At 39.5% G+C, this 14,645-nt stretch overlaps 1 pseudogene; it reads left to right on the top strand.

The window, feature by feature from the left end:
• The first annotated feature begins 812 nt into the window (after nt 1–812).
• On the top strand, nt 813–8,857 carry LOC149174764 (70 kDa peptidyl-prolyl isomerase-like; annotated as a pseudogene).
• The last annotated feature ends 5,788 nt before the right edge of the window (nt 8,858–14,645 follow it).

Below are 14,645 nucleotides of genomic sequence, written 5' to 3'. Positions count from 1 at the left end.
TTTGTGGTGTTATCTCCCAAAATTCTGTTTCCAAAAATTGCTCAGATTAGCTTAAAGACAAAGTGTTTTCGCAGCGCATGAATCCTTTAGCAGTTTCGCAGCGCAACCTGTTTTAGTGATTTCGTAGCGTACTACGAAATTGGGGATTTGTTCGAATCCATAGCAGCTGTCATGCAAAATAGTTCTGGGGTGGATGCATTTTACATGTGGCATGTTCTCAAGCTCCTGCATGTATGCTTGTCATCAGTTCTGAATCTGAAGGGAAATATTACGGGTGAAGGAGTGTTTTGAGTGGGATGGTGACTTTTATGCTTTGCATCCACCACTGTTGCCAAGCAGAGACAAGGGAAAAGTCTGAAGTGTTGCAGCCGCAAAACAACCTAATCCCCAAAGGTGCAGATATAACAAGATACAGGGACTACTTGAAGGACCTTGGTAAGAATGAAAGGATTGAAGTGATTGCACTGCCGAGTTCCTTAGTGCAGCGTTCTGTTTTTCAAGATGCACTAGATTTGCTGGTTTCTTTAGATGCTCTGAAGGCACCATCTCATCATAGGGGAAAGTATGAACCAACATTATATGGCAATTTGCTTGGGAGTCTTCCCCTTTCTTTGGAGGAATCAATGCTTGTCATTAAGTTTGGTCAGTGTGAGTTTCTTAGAGAGGGTGCAATAAGTGGTTCATTGATGGATGCATGACCAATGCCTATCATACAGCCATTTGGGCAGCAATCTTTGTTCAATAAATATGTGGACAACTATTACAATGATGCTAATGAATCTGTTGGTTCTTCATATCATACAAAGACACTTATGGCAAATTTTTGTGCAATTCTATTTTGGCAACGGATTTTGAAGGATAAGCATCGATTGCAACGACTCATTCAAGTGGCTGGCAATGAGATCTTCACAACTCAGACGCATGATTTTGCTTCAATTGCTCCTAGGCTTGAGCAGGAGTGGTCTTCTTTCCACCATTTGGTGCCGTCATCACTTCATGCTATTGCTGAGACATGCCCAAGTTTCTCTGCATTTTGGAAGGTCCACCATTGTATTACAATGATTATGATTTCAAGCACACATGCATCCTCTCTCCAGGACAACTTGAAGCAAACTTGAGTTTTGTCGTTGGCACTGAACTAGCAGATGATATTGTTACAGATGTTTATTTTCAGGCTTCATATGTTGACTCAGGGTCCTTGAATACTTCAAGTATAAGAAATGGGAGCACCCAAAAGAAGCTGATGAAGTTTTGGTTAAATATGAGGCTAGATTGGAGGACGGAACTGCTGTATCAAAATCAGAGGAGGGTGTGGAGTTTTATGTGAAGGATGGATATTTCTATCCATCTTTTGCCATAGCTGTCAAAACGATGAAGAAGGGAGAAAAAGTATTGTTGATAGTGAAGCCTCAGTATGGTTTTAGACATCAAGGACGTGAAGCAATTGGAAATGATGTAGCCGCGCCACCAAATGCAACATTGTTTGTGGATCTTGAGCTTGTGTCTTGGAAGGTTGTCGATGAAGTTACTGATGATAAGAAAGTGCTGAAGAAAATCCTGAAGCAAGGAGAAGGTTATGAACGACCTAATGATGGGGCAGTGGTCAAAGTGAAATACACGGGGAAGTTAGAGGATGGCACCATATTTGAGGAAAAGGGATCTGATGAGGAACCATTCGAGTTTATGGCTGGAGAAGAAGCAGTCGAATCCCTTGAAGGTCACTTGTAATCTCAACAATGCAGCTTGTAAACTCAAATTGAAAGACTATATACAAGCAGAAAAATTATGTACAAAGGTTTTGGAGATTGAATCGCAAAACGTTAAGGCTTTATATAGAAGAGCACAAGCATATATTCAGACAGCATATTTGGAGCTCGCAGAGCTGGACATAAAGAAAGCACTCGAGATTGACCCCAACAACAGGGATGTGAAGCTCGAGTATAGGGCTCTTATAGAGAAACTCTGGAGTACAATAGCAAGTAAATAAAGAAAAAAACATTATTCCTGTGCTCGATTTTCTGATAACAAAAGGTATCAAGGACTGTGATTCAAATGCCTCCGGTGAAATTAGTGGTGCTTTCGAAACCTACTTTTCAGTAGCTAAGCGAATAGGTTTATATCTGGCACGCATATGTCACAAAGAATGAGCTTTCACAAAGAATGCTTGAGGATCACATGGAATGAGTGAAGAGGCCAAATGATGGTAAGGATTTGATTGCCACAAGGCCGCCGTTATTGGTGACACCGGGGACCCATTAAAATATACATCGGGGCCACCTCTAAACATTCTTTGGTGATTAAAGGTCTTATTGAAGATCTCAAGGCGATGATGTCAGCTCCACCGTTGTCTGAGGTTCTTCAGGCTCTTTATGATGATAAGAGCGTTTCTCAGGATAAAAATGCTTGTCTGAGTGTGAATTCCTCTCATGAAGTAGAAGCTATGACAAACAGTGGTTTTGATTAGCCTAGTCTACCAGCAGTCCCTTCCAGTGGTAATGTAACGCATCTTAGTGTGGTTGGGAGAGGTGTGTAACGTACAACACCGGTTCCAGTTGATGTCTCAGAACCAGAACCACCCGCCTATGCCTAAAAGATTATTTCCTTTGTTTTCAAGGGAGAATACGCTTATTGTTTCAAATGCACAGCTTGTAAAAAGATCAACAAAACCTACTATTTTAGGATTAGACTCACTGCTTCATCCCTCTTTAATGGATTTTACAGTTTCTGAGCCAGAGTTTTTAAAAGATTTGTCAGAATATTAGAAGTTAGAGGTTTGTCAGTTACCAACTCTCTATTTCAATGAAACTGCAGTAGTTGAATGTTCTCAGAGTTTTTCTATGACTGATGATGGTTCCCCTTCAGAAAGCACAATAATAACCAATGAGTATCTTGTGAAAAAGATGGAGTTTCCTATATCAAATGTTAGAGATGCATCAAAGCCTGAGATGTCCTCTATTTCTGGCAATTTAAGGAGCACTCAAAATGTTTGTAAGTCGGATAGATGCAGCAGTTGTAAAATGGATGTGGATTTTTCAAGGAAAGAATCAACAAAAGTTGAAGCATCCTCTGCTTTTAGTTGCAAGGGAATTTCTGTTGGAAAAACAAACACTCAAGTTTCGTTAGAATCTGTGTCGTCTCATATGGCAGACACTGCAGAAGAAGGTTTGACATCCATGAGATTTTCTCAATCTTAACAAGTAAAGTGTTCTGAGATGATGCACAATAAGCTGCAAAACTTCTTGGAGAATTTGAAATTGAAAGAGAGACACCTGTCCATCAATACAACCTACAGCACATCAGAAACATGGCAGCGTTCCATACCTAGGGTTATTAAAGAGCTGGGAACATGCTGCTACATTTTCGAAGAGTGGTGGAAGACAAGGACCGGGAAAACAGGGGTTCTATCCTAATATTATTGAATCATCAACGCATCCAGCATCCAATGCTAACCTGGAACATTGAATCCTCATCTCATGCTATTACAGCCGCTTCCAGAAAGAGAGCAGATGTCAAAGAATGAAGTTCATTGTAATTAAAGCCATCCAAGCTACCGCTATAGTAATCCACTTGGCAGAGGAGGAATCTTAATTGTAATAAATGCTATGTCCAGCATGATGTAGAATTAGGATCTTATTTGCTTTAGGATTCCAGCGCTGTCAATTAGTGGTCAGCTGTAATTATTAGTTAGTTAAAAGTTAGTAGGTGTCATCATAGGTAATTATTGAGCTCCCCTCACGCTGGAGGAGGGAGCTCGAATCAGGTAGAGTAAGCATTCTATATAGAGCTGAAAGATGAATGTAAAAGGGGTTGGATGTTTTGATAAAGAAGAAGACTATTTTGGTTTATGTATAGCAGAGCTCAGTAATACAAATAACTGTTATTTCTTCTCAGGATTCACAATAGATCTTATTGTTCAAATGTGTGATGGTTGTTCTCTTTAGTGTTCTTTTACAGTCTTGTTATTGCATAATCACTCAGAACTCATGTTTCATGCTCTGACTTCCTGTATTCTTGGCAAACTGTGTTTCATATAGGTTATGTTTGAACATTAGATGTAAAGTGCCCTAATTTCTATGAAAGGATAGTGCCATTGTTTACTGAGATTTTAGTGACTCCATAAGCCCAATGGGAACTAATTTGATATTTGTCCAGCCAGCATATTTCCTTCATGTGTCTTATAAGAGTTAGCCATCTTTCCTTGTCATTAATCAATATTCATAATCTGTGAGAGAGCCCTCTCAGACTAAGGAGGCTAAGCCTTAGTCCAAAGCTTGGTTTGAAATAGTTACACATAATCTTGCTGATTGGCAGCCTTCAGTGTGTGATTTTGTGATAACATTTTGGTGCGTCTGCCGGGAGCCTGAAGATTATTCTTTCCCGAAATTATGAAGCTGAACTTCTGAAGGTAGCAGGAGCTCAGAAGGTTTTTGAGGCTACAAAACTACCTTGGCGGCTCCATTGTTGAAGAGTTCGAAATTCATAGGTTCATGGTGATTCCACTGGAGTTATGAAGGACCCAGAAGCTACCATTCTTAGTTCAAGGTATGCATGCATAGATTTTTCATGAATTCATGGTTTCCCAAATCATTTTCCCAAGGATGCATATTTTCTAAGGAATGGTCCCAAATTTAATGGAGAAGATTTGAGTTTAACTCTGAAGCATATCTCAGATTTCTGTCATTTTGCTGAGCTTCTTAGAGTTAAACATGAGGATGTTTGCATTATGTTATTTTATGATTCACTTCAAGGGAAATGCAAACAATGGGTTGAAAGCTTTCCTGTCAAATCCATTAAGTCATTTCAAGACTTTTGGCTTATGTTTTTGGAGGAATGGATAGATAGGTCAGAGGTGGTGGTAAACTCTCCTTCAGTTGAAGGTTTCAAACAATGGAATAATGATCATAGTAAAGGAGAAACAAATGAAAATTTTTCTTTGTCCTTGTCCTCGTATCTAAAATCCTTTGACTGCAAGGCAGAGGATAAGATGAGATTTTTGGATGAAGTTGCCGAGGACATTGAGAAAGACATTAAAGGTTTGGAAGAACAAATTCAGGCATACAGTCTTCATAATCATGATCATTATTTTCAGAAGCTTTCTATGACAGAACACAAGGAGAGAGAGAGAGTGCCGCTTCCTTTCTCTGCAGAACACAAGGAGAGAGTGCCACTTCCTTTCTCTTTCACGTTTAAGGAGCTGTATATTGTTGTTGAAGATCAGTTTGCACAACCTGAAAGTTACAAGAATCATCAAGCTGATCATATATTCTGGGATCCTATAGCTGATTACATGGAAGAGTTTTACTCTTCAGTGTTTCAGTTTTCCTATAAAGATCAGAGACAATTTCAGTGGCAGCGGTCATCACACTATCAGATTGGCTCTGAACTCCAATGCAGTCAAAGAAATCAAATATCAGATAAAACAGAGGATTGGCTACATTGGAAATTTCATATTGATTGAGCAGAAAGAAGTTGAAATTGTTAGGGTAGGTAGGTAGAGGTAAATGCAAAATAAGCTCAACGTCAACTGAGCATCTTTCAGTAGAAATAGCTTTCTTTCTCCTACAGTCATGCTGGTCAAGAAAATTTCTGTTTGTCAAATAAATTTTATAAGACACTGGAACTGCAGGTTCTTAGTGTACCACAAGGGCACACTATCCCAAGTGGAGCCACTGTTATCTCTCAAAATTCTGTTTCCAAAAATTGCTCAGATTAGCTTAAAGACAAAGTGTTTTCGCAGCGCATGAATCCTTTAGCAGTTTCGCAGCGCAACCTGTTTTAGTGATTTCGTAGCGTGCTACGAAATTGGGGATTTGTTCGAATCCATAGCAGCTGTCATGCAAAATAGTTCTGGGGTGGATGCATTTTACAGGTGGCATGTTCTCAAGCTCCTGCATGTATGCTTGTCATCAGTTCTGAATCTGAAGGGAAATATTACGGGTGAAGGAGTGTTTTGAGTGGGATGGTGACTTTTATGCTTTGCATCCACCACTGTTGCCAAGCAGAGACAAGGGAAAAGTCTGAAGTGTTGCAGCCGCAAAACAACCTAATCCCCAAAGGTGCAGATATAACAAGATACAGGGACTACTTGAAGAACCTTGGTAAGAATGAAAGGATTGAAGTGATTGCACTGCCGAGTTCCTTAGTGTAGCGTTCTGTTTTTCAAGATGCACTAGATTTGCTGGTTTCTTTAGATGCTCTGAAGGCACCATCTCATCATAGGGGAAAGTATGAACCAATATTATATGGCAATTTGCTTGGGAGTCTTCCCCTTTCTTTGGAGGCATCAATGCTTGTCATTAAGTTTGGTCAGTGTGAGTTTCTTAGAGAGGGTGCAATAATTGGTTCATTGATGGATGCATGACCAATGCCTATCATACAGCCATTTGGGCAGCAATCTTTGTTCAATAAATATGTGGACAGCTATTACAATGATGCTAATGGATCTGTTGGTTCTTCATATCATACAAAGACACTTATGGCAAATTTTTGTGCAATTCTGTTTTGGCAACGGATTTTGAAGGATAAGCATCGATTGCAACGACTCATTCAAGTGGCTGGCAATGAGATCTTCACAACTCAGACGCATGATTTTGCTTCAATTGCTCCTAGGCTTGAGCAGGAGTGGTCTTCTTTCCACCATTTGGTGCCGTCATCACTTCATGCTATTGCTGAGACATGCCCAAGTTTCTCTGCATTTTGGAAGGTCCACCATTGTATTACAATGATTATGATTTCAAGCACACATGCTTTCTCTCTCCAGGACAACTTGAAGCAAACTTGAGTTTTGCCGTTGGCACTGAACTAGCAGATGATATTGTTACAGATGTTTGTATTCAGGCTTCATATGTTGACTCAGGGTCCTTGAATACTTCAAGTATAAGAAATGGGAGCACCCAAAAGAAGCTGATGAAGTTTTGGTTAAATATGAGGCTAGACTGGAGGACGGAACTGCTGTATCAAAATCAGAGGAGGGTGTGGAGTTTTATGTGAAGGATGGATATTTCTGTCCAGCTTTTGCCATAGCTGTCAAAACGATGAAGAAGGGAGAAAAAGTATTGTTGACAGTGAAGCCTCAGTATGGTTTTGGACATCAAGGACGTGAAGCAATTGGAAATGATGTAGCCGCGCCACCAAATGCAACATTGTTTGTGGATCTTGAGCTTGTGTCTTGGAAGGTTGTCGATGAAGTTACTGATGATAAGAAAGTGCTGAAGAAAATCCTGAAGCAAGGAGAAGGTTATGAACGACCTAATGATGGGGCAGTGGTCAAAGTGAAATACACGGGGAAGTTAGAGGATGGCACCATATTTGAGGAAAAGGGATCTGATGAAGAACCATTCGAGTTTATGGCTGGAGAAGAAGCAGTCGAAGCCCTTGAAGGTCACTTGTAATCTCAACAATGCAGCTTGTAAACTCAAATTGAAAGACTATATACAAGCAGAAAAATTATGTACAAAGGTTTTGGAGATTGAATCGCAAAACGTTAAGGCTTTATATAGAAGAGCACAAGCATATATTCAGACAGCAGATTTGGAGCTCGCAGAGCTGGACATAAAGAAAGCACTCGAGATTGACCCCAACAATAGGGATGTGAAGCTCGAGTACAGGGCTCTTATAGAGAAACTCTGGAGTACAATAGCAAGTAAATAAAGAAAAAAACATTATTCCTGTGCTCGATTTTCTGATAACAAAAGGTATCAAGGACTGTGATTCAAATGCCTCCGGTGAAATTAGTGGTGCTTTCGAAACCTACTTTTCAGTAGCTAAGCGAATAGGTTTATACCTGGCACGCATATGTCACAAAGAATGAGCTTTCACAAAGAATGCTTGAGGATCACATGGAATGAGTGAAGAGGCCAAATGATGGTAAGGATCTGATTGCCACAAGGCCGTCGTTATTGGTGACACCGGGGACCCATTAAAATATACATCGGGGCCACCTCTAAACATTCTTTGGTGATTAAAGGTCTTATTGAAGATCTCAAGGCGATGATGTCAGCTCCACCGTTGTCTGAGGTTCTTCAGGCTCTTTATGATGATAAGAGCGTTTCTCAGGATAAAAATGCTTGTATGAGTGTGAATTCCTCTCATGAAGTAGAAGCTACGACAAACAGTGGTTTTGATTAGCCTAGTCTACCAGCAGTCCCTTCCAGTGGTAATGTAACGCATCTTAGTGTGGTTGGGAGAGGTGTGTAACGTACAACACCGGTTCCAGTTGATGTCTCAGAACCAGAACCACCCGCCTATGCCTAAAATATTATTTCCTTTGTTTTCAAGGGAGAATACGCTTATTGTTTCAAATGCACAGCTTGTAAAAAGATCAACAAAACCTACTAATTTAGGATTAGACTCACTGCTTCATCCCTCTTTAATGGATTTTACAGTTTCTGAGCCAGAGTTTTTAAAAGATTCGTCAGAATATCAGAAGTTAGAGGTTTGTCAGTTACCAACTCTCTATTTCAATGAAACTGCAGTAGTTGAATGTTCTCAGAGTTTTTCTACGACTGATGATGGTTCCCCTTCAGAAAGCACAATAATAACCAATGAGTATCTTGTGAAAAAGATGGAGTTTCCTATATCAAATGTTGGAGATGCATCAAAGCCTGAGATGTCCTCTATTTCTGGCAATTTAAGGAGCACTCAAAAGGTTTGTAAGTCGGATAGATGCAGCAGTTGTAAAATGGATGTGGATTTTTCAAGGAAAGAATCAACAAAAGTTGAAGCATCCTCTGCTTTTAGTTGCAAGGGAATTTCTGTTGGAAAAACAAACACTCAAGTTTCGTTAGAATCTGTGTCGTCTCATATGGCAGACACTGCAGAAGAAGGTTTGACATCCATGAGATTTTCTCAATCTTAACAAGTAAAGTGTTCTGAGATGATGCACAATAAGCTGCAAAACTTCTTGGAGAATTTGAAACTGAAAGAGAGACACCTGTCCATCAATACAACCTACAGCACATCAGAAACATGGCAGCGTTCCATACCTAGGGTTATTAAAGAGCTGGGAACATGCCGCTACATTTTCGAAGAGTGGTGGAAGACAAGGACCGGGAAAACAGGGGTTCTGTCCTAATATTATTGAATCATCAACACATCCACCATCAAATGCTAACCTGGAACATTGAATCCTCATCTCATGCTACTACAGCCGCTTCCAGAAAGAGAGCAGATGTCAAAGAATGAATTTCATTGTAATTAAAGCCATCCAAGCTACCGCTATAGTAATCCACTTGGCAGAGGAGGAATCTTAATTGTAATAAATGCTATGTCCAACATGATGTAGAATTAGGATCTTATTTGCTTTAGGATTTCAGCGCTGTCAATTAGTGGTCAGCTGTAATTATTAGTTAGTTAAAAGTTAGTAGGTGTCATCATATTTAATTATCGAGCTCCCCTCACGCTGGAGGAGGGAGCTCGAATCAGGTAGAGTAAGCATTCTATATAGAGCTGAAAGATGAATGAAAAAGGGGTTGGATGTTTTGATAAAGAAGAAGACTATTTTGGTTTATGTATAGCAGAGCTCAGTAATACAAATAACTGTTATTTCTTCTCAGGATTCACAATAGATCTTATTGTTCAAATGTGTGATGGTTGTTCTCTTTAGTGTTCTTTTACAGTCTTGTTATTGCATAATCACTCAGAACTCATGTTTCATGCTCTGACTTCCTGTATTCTTGGCAAACTGTGTTTCATATAGGTTATGTTTGAACATTAGATGTAAAGTGCCCTGATTTCTATGAAAGGATAGTGCCATTGTTTACTGAGATTTTAGTGACTCCATAAGCCAAATGGGAACTAATTTGATATTTGTCCAGCCAGCATATTTCCTTCATGTGTCTTATAAGAGTTAGCCATCTTTCCTTGTCATTAATCAATATTCATAATCTGTGAGAGAGCCCTCTCAGACTAAGGAGGCTAAGCCTTAGTCCAAAGCTTGGTTTGAAATAGTTACACATAATCTTGCTGATTGGCAGCCTTCAGTGTGTGATTTTGTGATAACATGTGGATCAGCTGTTCAGATCATAAACAGGCCCAGTGAGTGGACTAGAGTGGCATATCTCTACTTTGCATTTGTAAATGGCAAATGCAGTTCGATTCGGCACTCCTGATTTTATGAAAAGAACAACAATAGAAACACAAATAAACTAACTAGATACGTTCCCCAGTGGAGTCGCCAATTTGTTGTTGGGAAAAGTATCTATTCAGAACGCCCCTATCCCACTCTAAGGTGTGATAGTGCCTTAGCAAAAAACAAGGAAAACTACTTGAGTATTCTTCTTTATGAAATGTAAATGAGGAGAAAGGATGTAACTAACCTGTGTCTTTCACTAGTTTGTTGATCCAATCACTCCTCTCTTCAATAGCTCCCAGCTCCCTGCTCCCTTACCGGCCCAGCTTCACTGAATTCCTGCAAGATCACAAGAGAGAGAAACTACACGAAGATATAGATATACATTCATAAAAAGCTCAGGATCAGATTAATCTAAACATGCAAATATAACAAAACATCATTGATACACAACATGTAGGAGAAACTCAAATAGTTTATTGATATGATAATAAAGTCCAAGAGGAGAGACAACCAAGTGAGTCCTGATCCAGCATCTACCTCCTAGCAAAGGAATCCCTTCCTCTCCTCCAACAAAGCATAAATCACCCAATGTACTAATCTCAATCTCAAACCAACAACAATTCTCTGCAAAGTACAAAATTCCAGCCTCTGGATCTCTGGGATGAGGGATCCATATATAGATGTAAGCAGAGAGGATGAGTCAGCTTATGTTTTGACTTGTGGCTTCTCTCTGTCAGTTCTTGCTTCCACTTGGAGGCTGAGAGCCTCTTACTCATCACTGGTCGAATTCATTGAGGCAAGTGTCATTGAGGAAGATTCTGGAAGCTTCCAGTGTCTGTACACCTCGCGGAATGATATTGCCATTTGGCATTTCTCACTCAGCGCACCCTGGTAGTGCATTTAGGTGCATTGCAACGCACCTAGCTAGTGTACTGGGGTGCATTGTAATGCAGGCAGCTAGTAGAGCATCTGAATTGATCGTGAATTGACTATTTCTGAGTAGTTTTTGGTGGAGAACTTCTGGGAGAAGCTGTCATTGGTTGACCTTGTTCCTTTAGGGGCAGGAACAACTCTTTTAGGGACTTTGGATCCCTTGGATTATGGACATTTCATGCTCAATGTTGTAAGGCACAAAAATGTCTATAACACTAACGCCACTATTATGGATTGGGCCCAGATATTGTCTGATAATTTAGCCTCAGCCATTTGGAACTACCGGTCTAAAAGAACTCCCTCTCAGAGGATTTATCCTCCTTTCTTTTTAGCTGCTTATGTTATGGATGCAATCTGTTTTGTTTCCAAATTTCCTTTAATGGGTTGGAAGTGGACTATACAGAATGACTTTCCCAATCACATTTACCATAAGGAATTGTGGGATTTCAAGTTTATCCCGTATTTTTAAAGAATTTGTCACGGAGTTATGTTACCTCTTCACCAAATGTTTTATAATAAGGATGCCCCAATATTTTCCCCCGAAGCAGAAGTTGATATTCTCCTTGTCGGAAGATGGTTTGGGGAAGAGTTTTTCACTTATGTTAGAGTATTTGGAAGCATTGCTTCCCCTCATGTGCTACCCTTGTATGTTCCTAATAAGTTATTGGCTCGAGAAATTGCCTACCAGACCTGCGGGGTGGGAGGAATGAGCAAAGAATTGAAAGACAAGAATAAGGTCGTCTGGCCACAATTTCCTGTGGCATGTGGGGCCTTTTCACTATTTGATTTAGGTCATGTTTTCAAAGAAGTAGACAATATGTTATGTCTATGACTGTTTAAATTTCCAGGGAGACAATTCGATCCCTTTGATGTCATTAAGAATTTTACTACAGCTGTCAAGATAAAGGTATTTTCTAAAGAAGATGATCTCTTTGATGACATCTTCCAGCAGAAAAGCACACTGAAAGACATTTTGCATATGGCTCAAATTCAATTTCCCCCAGTGGAATTCCAAGAATTCAAACTCTACAGAAAGAAGAGATTAGCAAAAATCCCCTTAGATAAGTTGTGCTTAGAACCAATAAGGGAGCCAACTCCCAACATCAGTTTAAGTGGAAACTCAAGTACAGACAAGGCCAGGTCTGAGTCTGGGAAAGAATCAGCAGAATGCTCTAAACGGTCGAGAGCGACCATAATAAAAGTGAAGGGTCAGTTAGAGATACTACCCAATCTAAAGAGAACCCGGAGCAACAGGTTTTGACGACACCATAGGTGAAGGTTCCCCCCCCCCTCATCCAGCCACTAAATCCAGTGAGAACTGAGCTGGATTAAGAGTGGGAAACATTTAATGAATTGATTAATACTAAGGAGCAGAACACAAAGACACCTGAGAGTACAGTGTAGACAATGACAGATATGGTCATTGGAACAGTCAGCAATGCTCCAGAAATGGAGCATATTCCCATAACCCCATCATCTAAAATCATGTTGAAGATAGAGGAGATTCCTCCTCTAGATGTATTTTATAGTCTGCAGCACAAGGCAGTGGTAAGAAGACAAAGAAAGAAATGGAAATTGGACAGCATGCTCTCACCTGAGGCAAAGCAGCTAGATGTCCTTTGGTGAGACCCTACCACTGACCCTACTGAAAATTTGACTAAGTTATCCCAGATCGCAAGAGCCTATGCTTCTGCTACCACTGATAAATCATCTGAGGTACAACTATTACTTAAGGATAGAGAGGAAAAAATCCAATTTTTACAACAATAGCTACAGCAAGCCAGTGCCAATCGAGAAGCAAAGGAGAAATTAGAAAAATTAAAACAGAATTTTCAATAGAAGCAGCTGGGGTATCATAGCAATTTGGTCGAAAAGGAAAGTCAATTACAGGCCATGCTAGAAATACATAAAGATGACCCCAAAATTATAGAGTTTGTCTCAAAGGCCCTTCCTTGAACGACCAACTCTTGCAACAGCAAGAGGCACTCTGCCAAAGAATATCACAATGGAGCTCCCATTACGAGATGAGCGATAAAATTACAAGTCAAGTCGTGGATTTGTGACTCAATTATGATTTGATTGATAAAAGAATTTCTGATTATTTGATTTGGCAGGAATCAGAGGAAGGAAAGAAAGCAGGCTTGCTCAAAATCAATGAAGCCCACAAAGAAATGTTGTTCCATAAGTAGCATGCATAGATTACAAAGGCAGAACAAGGAGTGGAAGAAACAGCGATAGTGGCGAAAAATGTCATTGATTGTGTCAATGAAAATCTGCATAGAGAAAACCTGATATCAGAAACCGCTCCGGGATTTCTCCCAAAGGCACAGCAACTGCAGACAAACTGGAGACAGAAAGCTGAGGAGAAGGCAGAGTCCATTAAAAAATTAACCAAGTTGAATTGGGACACTTACTGGTAGTACTTGGTTAAACCGCACAGTCAATGCATGACTCTCAAGTGCCTTACAAATTCTACCGAGAAGATAGTGCCAGCACTTGCCGATTTTGTTTTCGTAGGACAACTAAAATCGGAGGTCGGCCAACCGACACTCCTCAAGCCGATGTTGAATGCTTGTGATCTCAGAGAATAGATAAATAGATAGTTAATTTCTAGATACAGATTTAGTTTTATTTTTGCCTTATATGAGGATGGTCATTTAAACCTCCTCTTATATTTTTGTAATAAACTATTTTTAGTATTTAGTTAGTAGTATTTTAAACCCTCTCATGCATTTGGAGAGGGGTCTAGAAATTTGTCAAAAAAATTTCCTCAGAACATGCACTTCTGCACCCTCGGAGGAGGTTTTTATGAATGAATGGAACGAGATTTATTGATATCCGTGTTTAATGTCTGCTACTGAAATGCATTTCTGTACTCTTAGTAGATATTGAATTAGGAAGAGACAAATCTATATTGCTAAAGCTCATGAGTAGGACTTGTTATCAATGGTACTTTTATCTCTTAATGATTTCTTCTTATGTGTCAAAGTAATATTTTATATTCAGTTGTTTATATATGAAAGCTTGAATGTTTGAGTTATCATTTGGCACTTTTGTACGGTGGTGACTATTCTGTTTATGCTTTAATGTATGAATGACTTATTATGCGATATGCTTCTCACAATTGTTTCGGCTAATTTCTTACATGAAACAATTCATTTTTAATGAATTATTTTCTCGTATCAATTGAATGATATTTATTACCAATTTTTGTTAGAAACTATTTTAGATTGCATAAGTGAAAAGTTAAATCCCGGGTTAGTTTTAGAATTAGATGTTTCTGTTCATTAGAATATAATTGCATGTTTTAAATTAGACTTAGATTAAAAGCATTTTATTTAGAAATCTTTAGAAAGGGAAACATCAACTCTTATCATCAGACACAAATTGGAAACTGGTCCCATTATCCCTGGTCGGACCCACCATTCCAAACGGAAAAGGAGCTGCTTTCAAGGTCCGACCAAGTGGGTATCCCCCTTGTTATATACCCGATTTTCGGGACCTTCAACATATTTGGTGCTAGAAGGAGGGCCCCAACTGTGAATGGCTAGTAAATCTAAATCTAAATACCATTCTAAGAGTAAGCCACCCTCAACATCTCCCTTGACTTCTCCATCGCATTTCAAGTCTTTAAATCTTA

Source organism: Pinus tabuliformis, chromosome 4_1 (genome assembly GCF_031772625.1).
Source record: "Pinus tabuliformis cultivar Carrire ecotype Pingquan chromosome 4_1, CPIR1, whole genome shotgun sequence".
Taxonomy (NCBI): Eukaryota; Viridiplantae; Streptophyta; class Pinopsida; order Pinales; family Pinaceae; genus Pinus; species Pinus tabuliformis.
Note: the sequence above shows the minus strand (reverse complement) of the source record. Positions and strands in the feature narration are given on the sequence as shown.